This window comes from Plectropomus leopardus, chromosome 23, assembly GCF_026936395.1.
Source record: "Plectropomus leopardus strain MGB_pleo_1.0 chromosome 23, ASM2693639v1, whole genome shotgun sequence".
Lineage (NCBI taxonomy): Eukaryota > Metazoa > Chordata > Actinopteri > Perciformes > Serranidae > Plectropomus > Plectropomus leopardus.
In genome coordinates this window covers 7,804,074-7,825,080 of record NC_142198.1, presented here as the reverse complement: position 1 = coordinate 7,825,080, position 21,007 = coordinate 7,804,074, and the positions used below count along the sequence as shown (strand labels likewise).

At 42.3% G+C, this 21,007-nt stretch overlaps 1 protein-coding gene across 3 annotated transcripts in view; it reads right to left on the bottom strand.

The window, feature by feature from the left end:
* The window catches only part of kdm6ba (lysine (K)-specific demethylase 6B, a), a 117,233-nt gene that overhangs the window by 56,759 nt on the left and 39,467 nt on the right, over nucleotides 1-21,007 (bottom strand). The window contains exon 1 of one of the 3 annotated variants that reach the window (XM_088073185.1): nucleotides 2,785-3,447. The exons of the other annotated variants lie outside the window; for them this stretch is intronic. The gene's annotated coding sequence lies outside the window, so the exon portion shown is untranslated. Of the gene's footprint in view, nucleotides 1-2,784; nucleotides 3,448-21,007 lie in introns of those variants that run through there. 3 annotated transcript variants of the gene reach the window in all.

Genomic DNA, 21,007 nt, shown 5'->3' with positions numbered 1-21,007 from the left:
CACAGGAGCATGGTGGGTGACAGACGGGGGTGGGAGGTTTGGGTGGCGTCCTAATGGCTCTCAATGCAGGAAATGGCTTGTTGCTACACAGACAGCTCCAGAATCAACTGTCATCACGGGCCAAATCCCCATATTTTATCTGCATCTGCAAAACACACACGTTCCCTCACAGCTGGGCCGGGTCACCCCCTCCCCCCAACTAATGACTATGCAAAACTGGAGCCTACAGAGAAAAAACAAAACACCGAAAACAACAGCCATAATGTAAAGTAATGGAATCTCTCTCGCCACATTATGGATGCTATTATACTTTATTGCTTTGGGCCCAATTAAAAACATAACTTTTGTTTTATGTTGTATCTTTTCTCTTCTCGCATGTTTTTTTTTTTTTATTGTTTTGTTTTTTATTGTCCTCTTTACTGAGAGGAAAGGCATACTGGGTTCAGAACATCAGACTGTTAAGTTAGGAAAGGCCGAGAGATGAGAAATAAATCCTTTAACATGATAAACTCACATAACAATTTGCACATAAACTTTATTTCTTTTAAAGGTATACAGAAAATATTTGTATATCAAATGCTATGAATGACACAGAAATAAAAACTTTATATTATCAAATCATTTCTACTATAAAATATAATCTGATATGCCATACGTTGTTCTGCATATTATACAACTGCTCTATAATATAATAAAAGCCCATTCTAAATCAAGTTAAGTTCAAGCATTTATCAGATAATAGTTGTCTTTTTAACTGTACAGCGGATTTTTCCACAGTTACTTCATGAAGTTACTTCATTTAATCAAATAAACAGAACTCCATAAAGAAGTAATCCATCCTAGCATAATTAACTTTGGCATACCATAATATAATATGATACCATAACATATTCTCCTATAATACAGCGTTCTCTGTATTCAAGGGAAACAGCAGAACAGAATAAACAGATTACCGCAGCATTAGTGCTGGCTGTGTCCTGTGTAGAGTATATCCTAATCGGGCAAGGCTCTGTCAGGTAGTGAGCGAGCAGCTATGATGTATTCCAGCCCACAGCAGGCGACCCTGGCTGAACTGCGCCTGGCACGCCATTGGATATTGGATAATCGCAGTTGGACAGGAAGTTGTGGAGGAATAAAAAAAGTAAGACAAGGAGAAAAAAGGAAAGGAGAAATGTCAGAGAGTAGAGGATGCTCTACTTCCGCTGGTAATGAACTAATGAAAAGAGAGAAAGGAGGAAATTCCCCAGGGGAGGGGGGCAGGAAGGGTGGGGGTGACAAATGGAATAGTAACAGTGATTTTTGCCTTGTGTGTTGAAGTGTGTATGTGCGCATGTGCGGACCGGGCGCTCACGTGTGTGTGTGTGGAGGAGTACTGTAGGGATCAGTTTACAGTAGTACGCGTGAGATGTCTTTCTAGTGAGGCTTTTATTCTAGGAATATTTGTATTGGTTTGAACACGGGGGGGCATGGATTTAATTAGGACAGGGACTGATATACACACATACGCTCACACACACACACGCACACACACACACACAGTCACATACTGACACCAATATTAGCTCCAGGCAGACGCCGGCACAAGTGTTATGTTTCTCACACCCTCACGCAGGGAGGAGCATGCACACTCACACACACACATACACACACAAATACACAGAGCGCCGGCTCCCATTAGCTCTTTATATATCAGTAACACACACACACACATTTACAAAACGAGTGCCGACCGCAGCCCAGACTACTGACAAGAACAAGCTGAAAGCCCCCAGACCACAACACGCTGGACAGGACAACACACACTGTGTAGCACAGCGCTGTGTGTTTAACTATGTGTAAGAAGCTAATGGAAGCCGGCATCTGTGTGTGTGTGCACAAGAGATAGGCAGTCACCGATTAATGCTTAGGCAGCAAAGTCACAAGATCCATGTTCAATACAGTCACCTGTCTATTTCACGATGGAGAGATAAAAAAAAGGCGATTGGAAAAATAAAAAGGAGAGAAAAAGGAGACCAGGAAAAGAAAAAAAGAGAGAAAGCTTTTGTGCAAACTGGCATATAAATCAGTGAAAAGCTATGAGTGAAATTAAAGACAGACTACAGAAGTGGATGAAGAAGGTGAAAAGGGGTGAGAAAAAAGGGACAAAGAGATAAAGAAGTAAAAATGAACTACTTTTCTGTTTTGTTTTCCGCGCCGGTGAGCCAGCTGGCTGTGTAGCCGTCAGGGGTATTTAAATGGCCCGGCTCTGACATGAACCACTGGTTTTTAAACTAACATGTTGGAACATTCAAGACTCTTCTTAATACGATTCCCTTTTGTTTCCCAGTTTGTGACAATTACTTTAAAATCTTTCATGAAAAGCAGCAGAAGACATGAAATAAAGACTGTGGGAGCTTTCACTCTCTCCACCTTCAGCACACAACCAGCCAGGACGGGACAAATCTTTTACCAAAAAGGGGCTCTTTAGTCCAGTGCTTGTCTATTTTGGGGCATCCTTCACATGCAAAAGTTTGGGAAGCCCCGTGACATAAACATTCAAGCCCATCCACAAAGACACGCACACACACAAACACACACACATGCACACACAGCCCCAGCTGGAGCACACAAGCTCCCTTTGTGCTGCATTCCTCACGCCTTTTAGCCTTAGCTTCAGCCTTTAGCTTAGCTCCTCTCCATCTGCACACACACACATACACACACACAGCAACTTTCTCCTGCTTTTGTCTGCAGAGCGGTAGCAGTGAAACAGCTGAGAGCTCGTGGATAGGAGGCTTGTCTTACCGTGGCCAAGCTCGGGTCGAGCTCACAGGGAGACACAGGGTCGGCTTGGTGGTGTAAAATCCCAAAGAGGTTTGTTAAAGCGTCAGCCAGCTCAGCAGATTCCCACTACCTTTCCTTTCCTTTCCTTGCCTCTCCTGCTGCCTGCCTCTCTGCCTGCCTGCCTGCTTGCGCTCCCAGCTTTGTGTGTGCCTTGTATTTTCCCTTTAAATTGCACGGGCTGCCTCCCCCCACCTCCTCGGCACACACACATACGCACCGAGCCAGCACACAAAACACACACTGCTCCTGAATATGACACTGTTGTCAAAAGCATCCAGTGCTCTTGTTGTTGTTGGTATACATTTTTTTTCTTATTCTACAGCCTGCAAGGGGAAAAAAAGAAGAAAAAAACAGACCAAAATAAAAAATCCTTTGTCTTTCTTCTTCTCTCCCTCTTTAAAAAATAAAAGTGACTCTCGTTTTAGATCCTCTTCTTCCTCTCCTCTATCTGTGTTTCTCTTCCTCACCCTCTCTCTATATTCTGTCTCGCTTTTTTTTTTTCCCCACTCAGTAGTCAAACAAAGAAAGGAAAGGAACAGAGCGAGCGCACACACGCGCACAAACACACACAGACATACACAACACACATTCGCTTGCTGCTTTCTCTCTCCCTCTCTCACATACACATGCACAGGCTCGGAGCCCAACCCCCCAGCCTGCCTCCCTCTGATTTTTTTTTTTTCACTCCCTGCCTTTCTCTAAACAGCACCTCCCCCCTTTCCACCCCCCATCCCTCCCTCAGCCTGATCTGGCCTCGTTCTCATTCGTCTACCACCCCTCCCTCTCTCTCTCTCTCCATCCTTCCCCTCCCTACCTCTGTGTGTCAAACAGATGGGATTGGAGAGCAGAAGGAGCCTCTGTGTTCACTCTACCTCGATTTCTCTTCTTCATTAGTGTGATGCAAGCCTGATGGAGACGTGCGTTAACCTACAGTGCGCACGCTGATGATTAAAAAAAGTAAAAACTAAACAAATCAATATGGATGCAGATAACCTTGATCTGGGTTGTAAAACGCTGCAGTGTGTGTTGCTGCACAGATGTGGATTTGTTGCACCAACATCTCTGCTCTAACAGATGTGTGAAGCCAGCGATAAGGGTTTAGCATGTGGCTGGATGAGAACAATGGCTTCCTAGTTCAGAATAGATCTGGTACATCATGAGCACCGGAAGACTTGGAAACTCTTTTGCTGCTTTTATTAACTTCATTCAGCAAGCATTAAGTGTTTTGATTGGATTTTCTATATCTAATTTTTGTTTCTAACTCAACGAATTCGATTAGACGATTGCTTAACTGCTGTTTCCTCTTTGTAAACTTAGTTTGCTGTCCTTATTTTGGTTTAATTTTGAACCTGAGTAGATCATTGTGGTTCAATACAACTTGAGTCTGACACCGGGTGCGTGTCCCTTTTTTATCATTCTGTGCCCCCTCTCTAAATTCAGATGTTCTTGCGGGTCACAGTGCAGACAGCACTGAAAAGAACAAGCTAAAAGCCCCTAAAGGAGTAGCTGCTGCAGAGGCGAGTGAAAGCAGCTTTTGAACCCAATGCAATGAACGATAAAGTTTCACTTTCACTGCGTCTTACATTCTACTGCTCCTTCTGTGCCCAGAGTATGCTCTGTGCTCCAAGAGTGTCATGCAATGAATAGGCGAACAGTAACGGCACGCGTAAAGAAAGGCCCAGCCCTAAAAATATAAAAATCAACATGTGGCAGCAGATGTTTTAATCATGGCGAGCTATCACAAATAAATGAATGTGTGGCAGATCTTGTATCGTAATTACAGAGGTGGGATGAGACTGGGTGAGAAACCAGAGCAGTCAGATGATCAGACACATTGAACCACGACAATGGTTTAGTCATATTATCTAAACCACATTATTTGAAGTTAAAACCAAAAGTGAGCGCACCCAAAATGTCAGTTATAATTTCTCTAACTGTGCACACACGCAACTGCTGTAAGTATTGTAGGTTAAAGTCAAAACAGGAAGTTGGTCTATAGGCTGGATATTTACAATGAACAATATGGGTACTAATTAAATCATTTGCCATCGGTTTCTCTTCACAATGCATTTGGCTGACTTTGGTGGGTTTGTTGAGAATCTCTGATTATTTGACTGCACACACTTCTTGTTCTTGTACCCCTTTTCTATTACCAATAATAACAATATCCAGAACTACTGAAGTAAGTCGAAAGTTGTTCTCTCAAAGAATTAATGTCAATATTTATGCATTACGTTATGGATTTCTCTCTCTTCTTCTGTTGTGTTATCAGTGGGTGATTTCTTGTTTAGTTCCTCGAGGAAATCACTTGACATTTGTTGAACAAAGGAAAAGCTTTCCAGATCAATATTACATAATGTGTTTTTTTGTGCATTTGTCAGACTTCTCAAGTTGCACAACTATTCAAAATGACATTTACAAACTCTCATATAATGTTTTCTAACAAATAATCTTTTGATTGCCCTTTACTAAATGTGTTGGTGCCAAATGTGCTACTTTTACAATGAGCACAAATACTATGTTTGACTTCCACTGAGCTTTCAGGCTGAAACAGAGGAACAAGTAGTGCCCAATTGTTGGCATGTGACACCTACACACAAAAAAAATACATGCTTCATGTTTCCTTTTCTGCTTCGGGAGATGTTTCCTATCGCTCACGTTCACACACACACACACACACACACACACACACACACACACACACACACACACACACACACACACACACACACACACACACACAGAGCCTGCCCTCTTGAGTGCCGGCCACGTGCAGGAGGATGAAATTCCAGAGTGGAGAGAAAAAGTACAGTTGGAAAGCCGAGAGAGAGAGAGAGAGAGAGAGAGAGAGAGAGAGAGAGAGAGAGAGAGAGAGAGAGAGAGAGAGAGAGAGAGAGAGAGAGAGAGAGAGAGAGAGAGAGAGAGAGAGAGAGAGAGAGAGAGCGGTAGGGGGTGACGGTATGGAAAATACAGCATGCAGCCGCTGCACTCTCTGACCAGGGCATAGGCTGGAGGAAATATAGGAACTACTACTGCACTCACTGACTCCTATAGACGCCCCCCCCCCTACATAAAGAAGCCAGGGCACCAGGAGCCACAGCTCCAGACTGCATGACTAGAATGGAAAGGTAACAGAGAGTACTGAGACAGAAACATTGAAGGCAAACTGAGAAGTTTCCATAAAATCAGCAGCTGAGTATGTGCTAGTTGTTGAGCGTATGTGCCCTCAGAAAGAGGTTAATTTCATTGTAGCTCCTGCTGTATAGCATGCATGTTCTAAATCAGCCTGTTTGAAGTGGAGACCTTTCATCAGGGAACAGCTGCCATGGAAAGTTATACAGCTGATAACCACTTCTAATTAGTTTTATCTCATACAGTTAAGTCAGACGAGCCTTGAACTCTGCACATAGTTTAATGAACACTAATGCATTAGATTAATTTTTTGAACCTGTTGTTGAAGCGGGTTTTATCGAATGCTGTGTGTCATTAGTTTCTGATGTGTATCTACTCAGTGATTTGACATATTCTCCACCTAATGCTCACTGCTTTTTTGTCTGTTTTCATCAGTTTACACTATTCAACTTGCACTCTGAAAACAAAGACACCTGGAAAAATTAAAGACTCACTCACACTCTCAAATTTTAGCTGAAAACCTGAAAACTTGTCATCCAAATTCTGCAACAGAAGAATGTCGTCTGAATAAAGAGAATTCATGGATGTAAAACGTTAAAATTATGTATTGACTTCAGGCTTCTGCCAAGATACATGTAAACATTGCTCTGTATAGAGATGCAGATATGGGCTTTCTAACTCACAAAAGAGCCGACTCTCATTTCCAGGCGTCACACTGTCAATACACATTGGCACTCTGGTGCATCAAACAAACATTCACTTTGAGCAGGGGAGGACATCTCATATCACCGGAGCATCCAACAAGGAAGTTTAACAATGAACCAAGAGAGAAAATTCACACTAACGAGTTAATTAAATCATAAAAACAAGTGAATACCTGCACACAACACTGGTGCATGATAAGAGACTTAACATTGCACACCACTGTCTACACTTTGGCCTTTTAAATTAGAAAATCAGATAGCTATTGCTTTGACATAGAAGCAGAATCGCCTTATTTACCAAGTTTTTACATGACAACGCATTTGTCCTTAGTGTTTAAACCCTACTTCTCTTGGAGCAGCTCTCCATCCACTGTAGCCCACAGAGATTGCACTTTCGAGCAGCCTCTAAAGTCCCTTCTTTATTCCTCCTGTGCATGTTTACACAGAACCAAACAACTCTGGCAACATTCCGCTCCAGTGTGTGATTTTCGGTAGCATCTGCTTTTGCAGAACCAAAAGAGGCCTGACGTTTAACCCAACGACACCGACCTCTTGTGTGACATGTAACATGCTTCAGCAGCGCTCTCTAAACAATAACAATGGCGTAACATATCATTAACAATCTTTAAACCTCTGTTGTATGGCGCCGCATTTTTTTTCTCTGCTCGGAGAGTTAGGAGCCCTAGAATCTCACCTTTTTTTCCGAATTTGTGGACATTTACTGCCGCTGTTCTTCTTTTTATTAGCTGCTAATCGCTAACAGCTGCTTTTTAAATCTAAACATCACACTTTCTGCGTTTAAGTTTCACACAGAACAGACCTCGTTACGGGGCTGTTACTACCTCCGATCCGGGCTCAGAGGCAAGACCACTGTTCCCCCTTTTCGCGATTGGATGTTATATACAGAACAGCAAGGTGACATAACGGTCCAATATTTCTGCCATGAACATGCAGAGTAAATGTTGATACGAGGACGAGCTCCAGTCTGAAGCCAGTGCTTTAGTTAAAGTGTATTGCCCCAATAAACACAAGGAGAACCTGCAAACAGACAGGTCAAAACCAAGTTTCAACTTATTCACAACACAAGGTAACAACGTCTTTGCTCCAAGTGAGGCTTACATTTCCAACACAACCTTGCAGATTACAAAGAACTCCACACGGACAAACTGCGTCAACAGAGCACATACACTGGCCAATAGTTTGTGTTTTTGGAGGTTTCATTTCTCGTGTACTGCCTGGGGCCCTGGAAGTACTGTAATTAACCACTACAAAATAACAAATGATCAGCGTGCACACAGACCACCAAAAAATGTGCAAATATCACAAGACTGTTTCCTTCTAAACTAAACAGTTTCTGAATGTTGAATAAACTGGCTTTCAATTTTGTCCTTTTCACTGATTCAAACTTTTGTCAGGTTGTAAGTATTCTTAAATATTATCCATTTATATTATCCATTTTTTTCTCATCATCTAGCAGTTATCCTCCTATCACTTCCAACAGGTGCTAATTGTTTGGTGCCAGTAGCTGCACTCTGCATGAACCTGCACATCAGTGTATATGACTTGCCTTCACCCCAAAACTAACCTTGCAGCCAAAGCTGCAAATAAGACTTTGACAATTTATCTGGTTAAATGAGGGCAAGTAAAACAAGGTGAGTCGATGACAGAGAGTAAGGAGCGGAGGAGGAAACCACCCAGGGAGGAGGACGAGGAGAGAGGGCCAGTCAATATGGTGGCACGTTACATAATTCTCTTGCTGTATTGATTTATCGCCTTGCTGATTTGGCCCCTAGCCAGTATGCAATAGCATTTGTAATATTTGAGCTGAAGCCCAGACGAGGAGAGAGAGGGAAAGAAGAGAGACTTAGATGGTGAGGGCAGATAGATGGCGACTGATAGAGAGGACAGTGAAAAAGCGGGTAAAGATGTAGAAGCGCAGAGAGTGAGTAATAGCTGGGAATTTTGGGATGCAGCCAAAGTGACACCGATAAAGAGAGCGAAAAGAGAGCAAGCAGCGACGGATAATGAGAAGAGACAGAGGGAAACAAAGCGTTTAAGAGAGCGTTTAATTGAGCGAGATGGAAATAGCTGAGATTTCGGGGAGAGGAAACAAGTGCAAGCCGGGATGAAGAGATAGTGACAGATCGAGGGAAGGCGGGAGACAAAGAATGTGTGTCAGTGAGTGCACCGCAGGTCACCCTTGTTGCTGTAATCAGTACTGTTATATAAGAGCTGGCGGCATTGGGCAGAGCAGCCCGACACACTGGATCTGCAGGACAGACTGGGTTTACTGCACACACAGTACACTCCACAGTATGTCTTCAAACACTGGAACAGAAAGTGCCTGTGGCCACATATGCTGGGTATAAACTTCAGCGGCATTCACAGGTTGCTCTCAAAATACATCCAAAGTAGCTGGCTAAATCTGAAAATACGATTTTTTCTCACAGTTTTCCAGCATTCTGAAACCGATAAGCATGGGCATGTCTCACAGCGATTGGTCCGGCAGTCTTTCCACAACTATTTCTGTCACTTTTTGTATGAGTGCAACACCAATGCCTTCGAAAGAAAAGAAAAGTGCGCACCTTTTCCACAGATCTGTACAAAAACAACCTGTAAGTCTTGTGTTCAGCATGTTAACAGCATTTTCTAAATTAACCAACTTAAATGCAGACAAAGCAACACACGCTGTTCACTGATATTACTGTTCTTCAAGATCCACTTAATGGAGGAGCATCAGGGCCTCTCCTTCTGCCTCCATCCCTCCTTTCCCCTCTGGCACTTCCTCCTTGTTGTGACAACTCTTTCACTCCCCTCTCTGTCTATCTCTGGATGAACTATAGACGGATGAGGGGAAGGAAGCGAGCGGAGATAAAGGCAGAAAACTAGATTAATGAGCTGAATGGAGCACAGAGAGGGAGAGAAAGAGAAGTGAGGATGGAGGAGAGAAAAAGAAGAGAGGAAGGCTGAGCGAGAACAGGCTTTCCTTGTGCCACTGTGAATAATTTACTTTATTCCCCACTCTCTCTCTATTTTAAAAGACATATTCAAGATATATTCAACTGGGGGGGGGTGATTAATTGCCAATTAATGTTTAACGAGGTACAGCTGTGTTCAATTAACACTGGTTTAGGCACCGTCTCTCCCGACACCCCCCCCTATCTTTCGCTCCCTTCATCAAATATCATACCCTCTGCTCCCCCCCCCTTCTGCTGTTGATTCCTCACTTCAGCAAGTCTTACTCGAGTGAGATGAGAGAAAACGGGAGATCTGTTGAAATTATGAAGCTGACTAGAGACAGCAGTATTTTATCAATTCCTGCAAACACATTTCAGTACATGCTTTCTTAAAGCAATTTTTGGTCTAAATAAATCTATCCCCTAAGTATGTGTAGATGCAAAAGTGTCAGAACAAGGCTTGAGCATGCTCGTCTGAATTTCCACCCAAGTTAACATGCATGCTGTTGCTCACAGACATCGGCGTAGCCATTCTCTTGTATTCCTCATACTGCTATAAGGGCTGTGTATTGGCAAGTATCTGGCAATACGATATGTTATCACGATAGAGGAGTTACTATTCAGTATATTATGATACTGTTAGCAGCGTGATATTTTGATTTTTTTTTTTTTAAACAATTTTAGAAGCTAGCAGTGCACATCTTTATGACTTTGCCATCTAGCTGTTGGAGATTTAAACACAACACAAAGTGAATCACTGCCATGAATTTTGGAAAATTCTAAGTTGATACATTGTTTTGGAGAATCAAAACAGTATTACAAAACATAATATTGCGACATTATAGTACATCAATATTTTTTTTACACTCCTTACTGCTTTCCAGATTTTAAGTGTAATGTCAGTTTTGGTTTTCCCACATTGAACCTGCCTCTTGACTGAAGTTGGCTTAACCAATCAGGTTGTTTGACATGCAGGGCCACACAACACTTGCTATAATTTGGGAGGTATTCATAAAGTTACTCATGACATCCTTCCCTGTGAGGACAGACTTAAATTTCTAATTAGACACACAACTATAATTTGGAATCATTTTACATTTTGGGTAATATGCTTATGTGCTTCCTTGACAAAAGTTAGAAGAGAGGAGGTGTGAAAATGACAAGTCATGGTGTTACAGGAGTTTATGTGCCACACTGTCTCCTTGACTTCCTGAAGTCTCTGCTGGTTGTCTTCCAAAGTCATAGTGATGACAAGACTTCAGGATCTCTCCCCCTCCTGTTATCAGTCTTTATGTTCAGCTAAGTTAACCAGCTGCTGGCTGCACCCTTATATTTGTCATATGAGAAGGGTATTAATCTTCTAATGTAACTCTTGGCAAGAAAGCAAATATGTGTATTTGCTAAATTTGTCAAACTATTGCTTTCATAGGGACTGTTTTTAGCATCAAGGGTTCAGTGTTTTTGTAGTAAAGTTCTGAAAGATTATTTCCAAGAAAACCCAATACTTATCCGTGGTTGAAACACTCTTTCAGGCTTATAGTGGAAGTTTTGACATTCAGGAAGCCTATTTCTATCCATTTCAAACTGACTGATGGAAAACACCTCATTTGCATGTTACTTTTTTTGCAACATTTAAAAGTTTGCATGGAATTCACTTGACAGCTGGATGTAAATAAAGATAGATTTGAGAAGCTAGTCTGGCCAGAAAAAACTTAAACTTAACATGTTGGACTGGGAACAGAGTCCATGCTGGCAGTACATCGGACCACCATGACCGGCAGAGAGCTGACAACATATAGACTCAGTGACCATTGAAGCACACACATGCACAAACACACACCTGCAACCTGCGGTAGGTCAGTCTGTGCACATTTCACCCTACATCCTGCTTCTTGCTACACTGTGGCAAAAATAAGCACTTATTTTGACGGAATAAGTCTAGTTCACCTAAAAGGCATCCAATGTCAAATTTATTTTTGTCTAGCAAATGTCCATTTGATGCCTTTGTTATCTACTAGCAAAGAGCATTGTGTAATTTGGTATAAGTGAGTGTACCTAGTGCACTTTACTTGTATATGTCTAGGTGGGGAGGTTCTTAAATGTTGCAGTTACCTTTTCAACAAAGAAACGTCCCTGGTGTAGCTTTAAAAATGAAACACCACATGACACAAATTTCATCAGTTCCAAGCACCAGCTGCAGAGTATGTTGTGATGTGCGATGGATTCAGCAGCACAGATTGCCACTGAACCCACTGACACCCGAGACATTTGAATTCTCCACCATGCCTTCATTTGCCCTCCTCTCCCTGCAAGCAAAGACCCATAGGGCTCGCAAGTTTGATGCCTTCTTTTCTCGCTCCCTCTCATCCTCCCTTTTCTTCATCCCGCCTTATCTCTGTCTTCCCACTGTTCATCTGATTCATCATCCGCTTGAAGCCTCTCCCTCCCTCCCGCTCTGCGCCCGTCTCTCTGTCCAGGAAAAACATCAACATCACTGGCTCTCAATTCAGATTTTTCACACAGTGTGTGTACAGTGCCTTCACTGTGGGAGACTGTAGAACCTGTCTGACCTGACTAGTGCATGATCACCACACACACGCATGTACGCACGCACGTGCTCGCACATGCACACACACAAACACACACACACATGTGCACACACACAGAAGACAAAGAGAGCAACAAAGGATGTGAAATATTGCATCTGTCTGATGGAGTCAAAGTGTTTGTGACTGCGGTTGTGTTTGTGCTGTATGTATGTCTCTCGCTTCCATTTTTTTACTTTTTGGCTTTCATCACAATCCGATACCTACACCCATCTGTTCACAAAGGAGAAAGAGAGAGAAGATGGGAGGAGAGGTGGGAGGATGCAGAGTTAGCTATCACTTTATATCCCTGCTCCTCCTCTTCCTCTTTATCTGCTCTCTTTCTTTGTCCTCTACCACTCTGCCAATCTCCCTATCTCTCCTCCTCCACCTCCTCTAATCCCTCCTCTTCTCCCTCCTGCCTGTCTCTCCACTCCTCTTCTTCTTTCATCTTCAGATACAGGCAGAATGGAGCTCAGCTTCCTCTAAAGACCCAGCAGGTGTGTGGTGTGTCTAATTGCACGTAAGTGTGTGTGTGAGTGTGCAAAATGTGCTTTAAAGTCCTGCACATGAGAGCTTTTTTTCCCCTATGAAGTCACGTTGTGCCTGTGTTTGTGTCTACTGTATGTGTGTGTTAGTTGTGTGTGTGTGTGTGTGTGTGTGTGTGTGTGTGTGTGTGTGTGTGTGCTGGAGATATCTTGTTTCCTCAGGGGAGTCCAGGCCCATTTCCACTGTCTGCTGTATCCAACCAACCCAGCAGTGCATCGATAATCTATTAGGGTAGAAATGCACACACATACATGCACACACACACACAGACATGCTTGTTCTTACCTGTCACTGCTGGGTGTGTACTAAGATATTAGAATTGATACACGCATACACAGAACATTTATTAGTGCCACTGATTAAGTAGTTATTGTAGGGAATAAAGTCACGCTTTGGTTAAATGCCACTTCAAACAGCCAGCCACATCTATTGCATCTATTGTATCACATCCTATTACACAGACTTTCAGTGTAGTGAAAAGTACACCCATTACAAAACCATGTGCATGATTCTGATGCAATAATAGCCTCCACTCCTCTGCGAAGGCTTTTCACAAAATTTTGGAACCTAACTGCAGAGATATGCTCCCACTCAGTTACAAGAGCATTAGGGAGGTCCGGCACTGATGGCAAAGCACAGACACAGCAAACGGACATCAAAGAACCAATGGCACCAAAGGCCAACTGTTGCGTCGCCTCACATCGCCTGTGTCTCTGCCAAAAAGTTGTACGTGAAAAGACCACAAAGATGACAGCCAACAGGCAACTAGCATGTATGTTCTGAGCCTGCATGAGAGGAAGTAACTCTCCATACCAGCAGGTGGTGGTAGTCTGTATTCGTCTTTAAAAAAGGGGATCTGAAAGAGCAACCGGACAAATTCAACATGCTAGCGAGCCACTTAGCACATTAACAACACAACCAAATGTGGAAAGAACACAATGGATATTTAGCATGTGCTAAAATAACAACAAAAATTATGATCTGCTTCTGCTAAAGAGCTTGATCAGACTGAGCAGAACTGAAAATCAGAGTAATTTCTCTCACCAACGGGCTTTTCCGTCAATTATACATGCTGAATTTACTGACTAAGCAAACAAGGGCTATCAAGGGCAAACTACTGCCAACGGTACTGGACACTCAAACCCTTAGGGGACATAGCCTGGCTCAAAGTGGGTGCTCCAGTTCAATTTTTTCCACAAAAAAGAGGAATGGCCACAAATTTCTGGCCATGCAGTGTGTCAGTGTGCTATAGTGTTTTGAATTTTTTTTCTGCTACATGCCTCAAAAACTAATGTAACCAATATCAAAGCCAAACAGCTCAGGCACCATAATTTAAATGTCAAAAGTAGAACCAATGTTATTGTATCACAACATTCAAATCAACCTCAATGCAACAAGTTTGCGTTGCAACATTAAAAACAAAAAAAAAGGTAATGGAATCACTTGTGGGGCAAAGGATTCTTTAAAATCACATGTACTTCACATCTACAAACACAAACAGATACCCAGTGAGACACCAGAGTCAAGAGGACTGTACAGCAGAAACTATGCAGGGCCATTTGAAAAACACACAGAAGCTGATGTAATTCTCCTTGAACATATGGAAATAGACACACATTCACACAACACAGATATTATAGCATACAGCACCCAATGTACTGACCAACCACACAGAGTGATAATGATTACAGCTCTCAGACAGACATACACCCACTGTCATTATATCCTTAGACATCCAGAACACACACACACACACACACACACACACACACACACACACACACACACACAAACAATTGACAGACATGCACAAATGCACACACAAACGCGGCCAGACAAAACACATAAACAAGATACCAGCATGATGTAAGAAGGCGCAATATTAGACATCACCATAATTAAAGCTAAAGCCTGTTTATCGACCAGTTAAGTAGGACAGGAGGAGCTAAGCCCCAAAGATGCAGCTTGTTTACAATAACAGCCAAACACAGATAGGGTAACAGCATTTAAACACCATGCCTCTGCCGACCTATGTTTACTACAGCCACATACCGAACACCAACGGGCTGTCCGTGCCATATACAGCATATACAAGGGGTCAAGTGCAGTCCAGGGGGAGTATTGGAATGCTGCTCTTGTAGGCAGATAAAACATGCTCTAAAAAGCAATAATTGAATGCTTTAAAAATTTTCATTCCATGATTTTTAACCCAGGAGACCTCTAGTGTGTTTGGCTTGATATTTTTCATTATCAATTGTGATTAAGAAAACAAAAGCAACTTTGAACAAAACCTCTGAATTCACTGTATTTAATTAAAGGTCTTCCATCTGAATTCAGAAAATTATATAAAAGTATATATATATATATATATATAGGACAGTGTAGCGACAGCATTATATCCCGTAGATATTTCAGAGAAGAGCCTGCACACTCTGTTAAAGCTAATGTTGTCTTGTTAAGCTAATTTTTATCACCTTGTTTGCAAGCTGAAATTGGTCATGCTGTCACACATTCAAACCTCAAAGCCCAAAACCCAAGCAATCATTTCAGGTAAATCCTTAAATATTCCATCATCTACCATTTTCCTCTTTGGATAATCCCTGGATTCCTGCCTTTTGGAATTCCTCCACAGATTATCTATTCGCTTAAAACCACTTCAGGGCCGAGGAAAGGAGGTGGAGGGGAAGAAGGAGGACGAGAATGGAGGGAGGGGGGGGGTCTTGTTTTAAGAAGTTGGAAGTCTGTGAATCTTGCTGGGCTTGCAGTTCCCCCTGCGGACACGTTTTGTGCACGTTGAGGAATGCGCTTGCTCCATCTCTCTGTTGTAACCCCCCTCCTCTCATCCCCTGTCTCCCTCCTCTCCTTCTCCTGCTTTCTTTCTCCTTCTTTAGTGAACAGAGGTATGTAGGTAGACATAGACAGCCAGGCTAACTCACAACAGCTCCCGTGATCTGCCTGACAACAGCCTGAGGGCCCGCACATGGGCACACATACAGACACACATGCACACAGTCACAACAGAGATGGGAAAAAAAAGACCAAAGAGGGGCCCCGGGACGGAGCCTTGGGGCACTCCAACCTGGTGACACAGCAGCGGCAGCCTCTCTCCAGGCCCACAGCCACTAAGCCTTACTAACCACCGGTTGGAAACAGCTCCACTCCTGTTTGCTAACTGCCTTTGTTTGGCAGAAAACAATAACCAGCCCCCCGCTCTCTAATTTACAGGGGAGTTGGCTCATTCCTCTGAGTGGAATGTACAGTGGGAGAAGCTTGCATTTCATGACGGGGTGGAGAGATCTGTGATGGGGGGGGTGGTTATCCGGCCGGAGTGGGGCTGCGTTGAGGGAAGGGTAAGTGAGTTAAGCTGCTATTTTTAGATGACATGTCATTTTAAACTCGTGGTCTGTTCCTGTGCTGTGGTCAAGGAATGAAACACTAGTAGTGATACGTGGACTTGCATTACTCAGAAATCTGGAGGACAAAGTACTAACCTGCAAAGTAGCACTTCAATAAAACTTTTAGCAACCAAATCTGCTGTACTTTGGCAAAGCTACAGTCTTACGCAATGCACACTGCGAAATCTCCTTTCAAACAATAAGTAATGTAAACACAGGACAAGCTAAACAATGAAAAAGCAGAATGTGCAAGACAAATACTGAAATCCATATCTACAGAGGGAACAGCAAATCCCCAATAAACACACTAGATTGTGAGGACAAATCATGGAAGCTATTGAGCCTTTCTGAAATGCAAACAAAAGCATATGCAAACAGCCACACAATCACTCCGTCTCCAAACCACCGCCCACTCAATCCACTGTCACCTCACTTAACCTGCAGTACACGGCAATAGCTTACAGAACGGCGGAAGACGTACAAAGAGGAGGAAAGCGATCCAAGTTCAGCTTGTCTCGATGAGCCACTGCAAAGCCTAAAATGAAAGGGAATGAAAGAGTAAGAAGAAAGAGGGAAAGATGGAGAACATATGGTGTATGGGGACCTAGTTTCCTTCCCCTTCCCTCATCTCCTCCGTTTCCCCTCATCTCACACACCTGGGACCATTACTCCTCATGGAATCAACACCCAACTAAAACTCCACTTTCTTTAATTAGTTCTCGCTCTTCCTCCCCCATCCATATGCTCTCATCTCTCTGTCACCTCTTTTCTCTTTGTCTCTTCTCCAATCTGCTCCGTCTCTATAGCCCCTGTCATCATGATGTCTTACTAACTTAAATTCATTTTCCTATCTGACTTCACTCTTTGCACCTTTTTTCCACTTAATTTCTCACTCAGAATTATTGTATTAAACCCTATATAAAATTTGATGCTCTTTGAGATTGTCCATATCTATGCCTCTGTTTGTACAGTATAATGTAAAGGTCTGTTTGTTTAGGTGTGGTATGGAGGCTGTGTGTGAAACAGGATTGAGGAAGTGCTATTCCCACAGTCTACTTCTTAACTTATTAACAGCAAAAAGATAGTGTGTAAATATATATATATATATATATATATGTATATATACGCTGTTACGTATATTAGTGCTCTGTCATATACAGAATCTTCAACAAACTGTATCTCCCAGTGCATAAATTCTTATTCTGAATATGCGTGCAACAGAGAAGCAGCCGCTGACAATGAAAGTCTCCGGCCTCAGGCACCCTCGAACAATGCTCATTAAATATCTATAAAAAAGAAAACAATGCAAGTAAAAGCATCATTTTATTCCAAGACAAAGAAATGATAGTTATGTCTTTAAAGTGTCGTCTTGGTGGGACAACACATGCATGCATCTCTTTTTAATGTATGTTTGTAACCTTATTTTTGCAGTTGCCTTTTTATAACAGCATTAAATTCTGACTTGAGCCCTGCAGCAGTGTTACATAAATGCTATCAAGTTTATAGTTAAATTGCCAGGGTAACGTTTGCATAAAAATGACTCAATAATGACATGGACACCTAAAATTGCCAGCACAGCTAGTAAAGTGCATGTCTGAAAGTAGCTACTGACTTGGCTGTCTGCTTGCTTTGATGTCTGCAACCCTGACCTCAAACGGGACAAGTCATTATATGTGTGTATGTGTGTCTGAGAGGGACATAAACAGGGCATGAAGGAATTTATTGCTTACTTAAATCATAGTGACCTAAAACCTGTGAGCCCACATCAAAGTTTTCCACTTGCTATGTGCTACATGTGGTAACTTTCTCTTTAAATTAGAAAAAAAGCATACCTTTATGAATACCATGTGTAAGTCCTCCAAGGAAAGATTAAGTCTAAAAAAAATGCACACTTAAAGCAGAGATGTATAAAAATTCAGGTACTTCTGAAATATATAAACAACTTCAACACTTCTTATGAGTGTCAAGAGTAATTACAAGACACGAGGAGAGTCATTGTAAAACATTTCATTTTCATGCGGTCCATGTGACAGCAGACTGTGGATAAATATCAAAACTAGATGAAGCATGACTAAAAAAGTGCAGGTCTTTGTTGGGATTCATGTAATGTAAATATGGGATAGGTGGTATCAATACAGATGGGACAAGAGTAACTACCAGCTTTTGATTTATGTTTCCTAATAAGGCCTCAGCTCACTTGGGTTCATGACAGCCATTATTATGACTTATAGTGGTCTAAATGAGAGCTGTGGATGTGTCTTTACTCACACACAGCCTGGGTCCTCAGAATGAAATAATGCAGACCAACTAAACATGACCAGACAATGACCGGACTTCCCATTATAGGTACACAGATGCCACAAGTAGAGTAAGTTACAATGGAAGCAGAGAAACTCCAGCCCCTTTCACGCTGCCTGTTCAGGGCAGGTATATTACGCCGTTATGCCGCATCGCCATTGTGTATAAATAGTACGATCGTGGGAAGCCCGGTGACTCAGTGGATAGAGCAGGTGCCCCATGTACATTGGTTGTGTTCTCGCCACAGCGGCCATGGATTACATTCTGGCCTCAGCCCTTCTCTCTTTTCCCTTTAACGCTACGCCTTTCTACCGATTAAAAACATAAAAGCACAAAAATAATCTTAAAAAAGAAAGAAATAAAGTACGATCGTGGAACGGGATTGACAGCGGCAACTATGTAAAAGAGTCAGCTGGCAGGACAGGGTGTGACATTTTTACAGTTATGAGTGCAATCAACCACAGGAGATTTGAAAAGGAGCTAGCAGCAGTCAGTGGCTAGTTAAAAAAAGATGTATAGCGGCCGGAAATGCCTGCAAATTGAGAAACAATGAGGTTCTAGATTTCTTTACCCTCCGAGCAGAGGGTGTGATCCACCAACATATAAGCGGGGACAGTGAAAGATTGTTATTGTCATGTTATGTCGTTGTTGTTTAGAAAGCGCTGTTGACATGTTATATGCCACACTAGATGCAGACATTGTGTTAAACATCATGCTCGTCACACCTCTTTTGCTTGTGCAAAGCTGGCATGCTGTCTAAAGTCACACACATGAGCAGCATGATGCCGCCGTTGTTTAGTTCCGTGAAAAAATGCAAAGGCAGCGTAAACAAGATCCTGTAGTGCTCTCTGATCTCTGTCAAATGTCCAGTAGTCTATTTGGAGAGGAGCGACTCTTCAGATTGAATATACAGAGTAAATTGGGCAATGTCGAGCAAAACTAGGCTCTAAAAATAGATAAACAGTTGTGCTTTTGAAAAATGTCTGGGAAAGTTGCAACAAAATAAGCCATTTGGTCAGTTTTCTTGCTTAGTGCATTATGGCATGTCATGTGACTAAGTGAATATACAATAGTAGATGTTTTTGTTGTCCTAATTAGAGGATGGAATGCAATGAAAATCAGTGGGTGGGGATGACCAAATGACGCAAAAGCACTAAATCAGACTGAAAAGGAAAATCCCACAACTGTGCTCAATATGCTGGAGCATGTGTTGCATAACAGTTCTCATTTTGTGTGTGAGTATGTGTGTTTGACTCTTACTTCTTGTGTTTACCTCTTCTAGTGTGCATTTGTAAACTTCACCTCCCTCTGCCTGGCCTTGTTGCTAGGACACCTGCTTTGGGCACGTGCAGAAGCCTGATTGTCTGGCCTGACCTTTGACCTCACAAAGCTCTACACTCATGACCTTAGCAGTGGTCTGGCACTTCATCTTACTGACCACTCCCAACACACATTTGTGTGTGTGTGTGTGTGTGTGTGTGTGTGTGTGTGTGTGTGTGTGTGTGTGTGTGCATGACAGAAAATGTGAGCACTTGCATATAAGTATGGTATATAATAAATGACTTCATTAAAATGATTAAAATTACACTCCTCCCTCATTAAAATAATCCAGAATTTATAAATATGCAAATAGTTTTTTTTTTTAATTTTAAAAGTTTCACTTCTGGACACAAGGTTTTCTACATCTCTGAAAAGTCTAATCTCTATGTATGTGTGCTGGAGGCTTTTGTTGTCCACATCACGCGTGTGAGCAGCATATTGGCCTATGATAAGCCTGCAAACTATTACTGCATGTCGCAAAATTCTGCTTGTATCTACATGTCTTAAACTGACATTCAAAGGCCCAGATTTACCAAACTGACATCAAACAACTAGTGGCACTAACAGATGAATATTGCCTCCCTCATGGTGTCTGTGTCTCACCTAAAAAATTGGACTTGAACAAACCAAAAAGGCTACAACCAATGGGTAACGAGCTCACACCTGTGTGACAAGAAGTAAGTCACCATAGCAGCAGATGGCAGTTGTCTGTACACGTCATTCGGAAAGGGAAACCAGAAGACTGACAGGATGGATCCAAGATTCTAGTTAGCCAGTTAGCACATTAAAAACACAAACTGATTTTAAAGAATAAATGATGCTTACTGTGCACTAGCAAACAATAACATAAACAATTAGAAACCATCACTGCTAAAGAGCTCAACGTCTCCCAAACATATTCTTAGCCAATATAATAGGTCTTTTTTGATCTCATGCCTACTTGACTTCAGCTGTTTGTTGAACAGCCAATCAGAGTGATTTTAGTCACCTACAGCCACCGTCTCCAAAGCTGATTCTACATGCGGAATCGACTGAAAAACTTGGTGTTTTGGGTTTCTCTGCAAGCATGCAGGGCTGCACAGCGTCAAACTCTGAACACAAATCTGCACGGGAGCCTTGGATGCAATTTGGCAACACAACCAAAGAGGCTACGTAACACAAAAAAATCTCCAAGCACAGAGACCACCAGGGAGGGGCAGATACACGCACACACACACAGATATGAACATAAATGCAGAGGCACA